A 6,000-nucleotide genomic window follows, 5' to 3' on the forward strand; every position below is an offset into this window, starting at 1 on the left:
CATTAAAAACTAATAAGCCTCTATGTAGTGATTTGGGAGCTGGTACCTCTCCCATCTAACTGCTGCAGTCCTTTATGTGTATGAGCCTTGTAAATTAGAGGAGTTGTTCGGCTTGTTTACAGGGGTGTGGGATCCGAACCCTGGTCCTCGTCATTGAGTAAAGTACTCTTTACTGCTGAAGCAGCTAATCTTGAACCCCCTATACAGTATAATTGAGAATGACCTTGAATTCCCGGTCATCCTGCTTCTACCTTCTGAGTTCTGAGAGTGCGGATACCTCCTTACCCAGCTTGGATACTCTCTTCTGGTAGATGGTAGACACTGGTGCCTGTGGTCCCAGAATTGGGGATGTTAATGTGGGAGGATCTGGAATTGGAGGCAGCACAGTCAAATGAGTTGATCTGAATAGCAAAAAAAAAAAAAAAAAAAAAAAAAAAAAAGAATTCTGGTTCTCTTTTGGTTGATAGTAAAATGATTTTGCATTTTTGAGTCTCTAAAACTCAGGGACAGGGTTTGATCTAAAACCCTGTGGTTGGGTCGAATGACTCAGAAGTGTTCTGGGAAAGCCAGCAGAACACAGGCAGCTCACCCTGCACTCACAGGTGCAGGGCAGCAATTTCACCAGAGTAGAAAAGGAGGTGTCCCGTGTACTTGGTATAATCACCTCCAGCTCCAGGAGCCAACCCCACACCCTCCATCATCCACCACCGACTGGGGGCTCAAGCCTCATTCCCTGTGGCTGGGCTGCAGACTCAGGTCTAGGCTCTGCCCTCCCCCATGGCTCTTCCTGCTGGGATGAGGGGGTGCTGTCCCCATTTCTCTTTCCTTGGCTATTAGACTTCCTGCCTAGGTTTGACCTATCACCTTTGCCCCACTCTGCCTCTCACCTTTGACCACTTTGACCATCAGGAATATGTGACCTTTGTTAGGTCCCAACATGGCCTGCCTGAGGGACTTACACTTCCCCAGCGCAGGCTCAGGGTGTGGCAGCTGACAGAACTTTGGAGCTTAAAAGAGGTTGTGCTTGGCTTTCCAAGAGGCTACACCAGCCTGTATTTTGTGCCTCACATTCTGAAGTGGTTTTCAATGAATTAACTTTTAAAATAAGAATTGATTAGCCACCTTTTAATCCCAGTACATGGGGAGCAGAGGCAGGCAGATCTCTGTGAGTCCCAGGCCAGTCTGGTCTAGAAAGCAAGTTCCAGGACAGCCAGGGCTACACAGAAAAACCCTGTCTTGAAAAACTAATAATAATAATAACTTTAAAAGAAAATGATTAGCATTTATGTAGGGTAAAAGGGACAACTGGAGCAGGAAACCAACCAATCACTGAACACCCTGACTTTGAACCCAGAGCCAGTGAGAGAAATACACCCTGGATTTGAGACCTGGGCCAGGGAAAGAAATATCTTTATCCCTGAACCCAGAACTAAAGAAACATGCCCTGACTCTGAAACCAGTGCCAAAAGAAACACACTTTGTCCCTAGAATCAGAAACAGTGAAAAAATAAAAAAATATGCCCTGGTCCTAAGATTAGAGTCAAAAGGCTAAAAGGGACCATAAAAAAAAGCACAGTTTGGCCATGAAATCAGAGCCGTCTCTGCCCTGACCAACTAAATTAACCAATCTCTGAGCAGGGAAAACTAACCAATCCCTCTTCTCCCTGGGAAAGCATCACCTCTAAGAAGTTCTATGTAAGCCTCTCTCCCTGTTCAGTTAGAGGCTGCCATTTATCCGTCCTTGGGAGGAACCTCAGGGGACTGAGCAAGGCAGAGCAGAACAGAAGAACCTGCTGGGATGCTCCCTAAGAGGGGCTGAGCAAAGCTGAGCAGAAAAAGTAACAATTTTTTTTCCAGAGCCCAAGAAGATTGCTACATTTCTGAAGGGGCTTCCCCTTTAGCAGAGTATTAGCTAAAGAAGCAACATCTTGGGGGAGAGAAGAAGCAGATAGCTCTTCTAAGACTTTCCCTTAAGGGAACAGAGCAGGGCTCAGCCATAGCAGACTCTCCAGAAGAGCAGGATTGCTGTATCCTTCGGGGAAACCACCTCCCACTGCTTCAGATAGCCTGGCTTCCTGTAAGTCAGGACACTTTCCCTCCAGGGCTGAGAAGCCCTAATGCAGCTCCAGCCTCCAGAGCTGTCCTATTGTGGCTCTAAGTATAGCCTGGCTTCCTGATTAAGTTAGGGCGTCTCTGCAACTCCACAGCTCTAACACAACCCCCTACAATTTATTGTGTAAAACAATAATTTCATTATGACACTTCATATATGTAGATACTATATTTTGATCATCTTAATTCCTCCCTCCCCCTTTTTTTTTACAATTTGTGTGTGTGTGTTCATGCTTATGCGTGTGTAGGTCAGAGGGGCAACTTTTAGAAGTTAGTTCTCTCCTCCCACCACGTGAATCCTGGAAATTAACCCAGGTCATTAGGTTTGTATTTACTGTAATTTTACGATCCTTTCCCTCCCTTAAGACAGAGTTTCTCTGTGTAGCCTGGCTATCTTGAAATTTACCAAGTAGACCAAGCTGGCCTTGAACTCAGGGATCTGTCTCTCTCTGCCTCATGAGTGCTAGGATTAAAGGCATGAGCCCTGCCCCCATTTTTGTCTTTGGAAAAAGGGTCAGTCTCCTGTAGCCCAGTTGGTTTCAAATTTGGGGCAGTCCTCCTGCCTCAGCCTCCCACGTGCTGGAGTTATAGGTGTGAACTGACATAGTCATGCCTGACTATGATTTTAACTGTGACTTAAGTCCTCATAATGACCTAACTTGGAGGTCATGCTGTAGACCTGTCCCTAACAACAGGGCCTGAGTTGTTCCTTCCTAGCAGGGGAATGTCAGTGGTCCTCCCCACAGCATCAGGAAGGTTCTGAGCCGCCACAGCGCAGGAGCTGCCAACCTGACCTCCACTGGTGGAAGTCCACAAGATGGTGGCACACACCTCTAACCTAAGAAGTTTCAAGAGGGAGGCAAGAGGATCAATCAATCAAGGGTTCAAGGCCACACTTGGCTAAATAACAACTCTGAGACCATCATGGGTTACATGAGACCAACCCTAACTCAAAACACAGGTGTGTGGTAGCTGATCGATGTGGCTAAAGGGCTTGGTCCCCAGAGCCTACCTGATAAGAGAACTGACTCCCAAAGTGGTCTTCTAGTCCACACAAGCACCCACACTCACACACAATACTAATAAATAAGATAAAGACAAAACAAATTATTTCCCTTAAATGACAAATTTATAAATGCATGTGGTAAGGGGCAAAACCGGTCCCAGGACAAGATACAGACTAGGAGTTACACTTCCTCCCTTCTCGACCTGCAGTCTGGCTCCTGAAATCATCCACGCATGCTCACAACCACTCCTTCATCCTTGGGCTCTTCCTAGGACCAGCTTGGACTACCCAGCTACAATACCTTGAGATGGCCCTTTCCTAGGAGCCTTGTGAATAACATTGTTTCCCTCACAAGCTGCTTTTTGTTGCTCAGCCGTTTAAGGTTCTAGTTTGGGGTGCTCTGCATTTCCCCTTTCATGCCAGTGTTTCTCAAGGGGTTTCCCCGCTAGGGCTCAGGAAGCTCAGCGAGGAGCAGATCCCTTGAAGCCGGCTGAGACAAGGGCAGCTTTGTGAGCTGATGACATCAGTTCTGCCCCTTATCGGCTGGCTCTCTTCCTCCCACTCAGGCCCTGGAGAGAGACAGCTACTTCCGGGTGTGGCAGACATGGGGGAGAGGGAGGCCTGCCCTCCACAGAGAGAGGCTGTCCTGGCTTTTCTGGGAACACTTGTTGGTGGGGGAGCACCATGAGCTTGCCTGGATCACTACCCCGACCTCACCAATAGGTGACTCCTGCAAGAGACCAGAGTGGTCAGTGATGCCCAGGCCAGACTGGGCTACTGAGGCCATGGCTCAAGGAAATGACGGAAGCTGGAGATGCCTCAGTGGTAAAAGCACAAACCAGTGAACTAAAAACCTGGATGCCATACTGGCCTGGGCCCGAAATCCAAGCACCTGGAAGGAGGAGGGAAGAGAAGGAGAAGGTCAGGATGTCATAGGTAATTCTTGGCTACTAAATGATTTCAAGGCCAGCCAGGGATACAAGGATTTGTCTCAAAACACCACAAACAAACCCTAAAACCGGAAAGCCATGGTGTGTACCTGTAATCCAACTAGGGGTGGGGGAAGCCGGAGGGAGGATCAGGAGTCCCGCTGTCCTCAGCTAGATAACAAGTTCCAGGCCAGACTGAGGTGCCCAAGGCCCTATCTCAAAAACCAAAGCAAACTAAAATAACAAAAAGAACAACAACAACAACAAAAAAAAAAAAAACAAAGCAAAAATAAGTTTTAAAAAACTGGCAAAGCCTTTAACCCAATCCCTGGTCAACAATAAACTGTGTCACCCCCAAATCTTACAATCTTGTCAGTGGCTTTTTCCTTCCTTCCTTCAATTAAAGATTGTTTTGTTATTGTTGTTGCTCTGAAATAGGGTTTGGATATGTAGCTCAAGCTGTCCTGGAGCTGTTTTGGGGTTTTCACCAGAGGTGACTGCTCGGACGTGGGTTTAAGCCAATAGAAAATCTTTATTAGCTGGCTGGTGACTACACTGGGTGTCCAGGATCCCAGTGTAGCCCTGAGCCTTCCTCGGGATGAGCTTTTCAGCATAAGAACCGAGTCCTGGGTTGGCAGACTGCAGTTAACAAGGAGAGTGAGCGGAAGAGGATCTACAGAAGGCAGAAGGCAGGGTTAGGACATTTAGGGACTTTCTCAGAACTATCGACTTTGATGGACTAGATCTCCCAAGTTCTAGGATTACAGGCACAAACAATTTTTTTGTGAAGAAATTATATTTTAACTCAATGTGTTAAAAACGGGAGAGCTGTGATTGGTGGTGGTGGTGCACACCTTAAATCCAAGCACTAGGGAGGCCAAAGCAAATGTATCTCTACCAATTCCAGACCAGCCAGCCAGGACTACACAGTGAGACCCTGTCTCAAAACAAACCAACTAACCCATCAAGATAAGTAATGCAGAAAACTGGGCAGTGGTGTCCCAAACCTTTAATCTCAGCACCCGAGAGGCAGAGGCAGGCAGATCTCTGTGAGTTCAAGGAGAGCCTGGTCTACAGAGTGAAGTCCAGAATAGACAGGGTTATACAGAGAAACTCTGTTTTAAAAAACCAAAAGGCCAAAAACAAAATTAGGATAAAAATTTTAGATTTTAATTATTTATTTTTGTTTTGTTTTTGTTTGTTGGCTGGTGAGGGTGGCCTTCAGTAGGGGTGATGGCAAGAAGCCTGCCAGGGTGTCCCCTGGGGTTGCATTCTAGCTGTGCCGCACCTCCTAGTAATAAGAGTTCCTCATTACTCAGGCTTTACCACCAGGTCTAAAGTCCAGGCCTGGCCCTCCTTGGCCAATAGAGTCTTCTGGTGCGGACTGAGCAGCCCCGTTTCCTCTGCCAGATGCCGACCTGTGATCAGGTCAGCTGGTGCGAGCTGCTTGGGCAAGGGCAGTCCATACATCCTGTGGAAGTCATAGCTGGAGGGTCTTTGGGTTTTTATTTCTGGGGGGCACAGTGATCTCTGCCTGAGGAGAGGCAAGGGACGCGCGCTCACGGGCAATGAAGCTAGGCCGTATGCTCTTACTGTTAGTAATGGCTTTAACTTTCTGTAACTTTGAGGAGTTACGTGAAGGGGACGGACGAGTCTTGGGGCTGCCTTCTCAACAGGGAATGCTGGTTTGTGGAACTTCACTGCCAACTGAGAGTCTGGGAAGTTTGACTACATGAGAACAGGGTCAGCCTGGTCAAAAGAGCTTGCTTTTTTCTTCACTTACCTTGGCTTCTTAGTTCATGTGAAGCTCAGGTGGGCAGGGGTGGATCTCTGATCTTTTGATCATGGCCACTGGCTTAGGGCGGAATGCCCAGCTGGGGAAGCTTGAGGCAGCAGTTTAGAGCGGAAGGACAAGCAAACCGGATGTAGTTGAGAAAGCAAAACAGCGAAGAG

This window comes from Alexandromys fortis, unplaced genomic scaffold, assembly GCF_014885135.2.
Source record: "Alexandromys fortis isolate MF-2015 unplaced genomic scaffold, M_Fortis_MF-2015_v1.1 scaffold_216, whole genome shotgun sequence".
NCBI classification, from domain to species: Eukaryota; Metazoa; Chordata; class Mammalia; order Rodentia; family Cricetidae; genus Alexandromys; species Alexandromys fortis.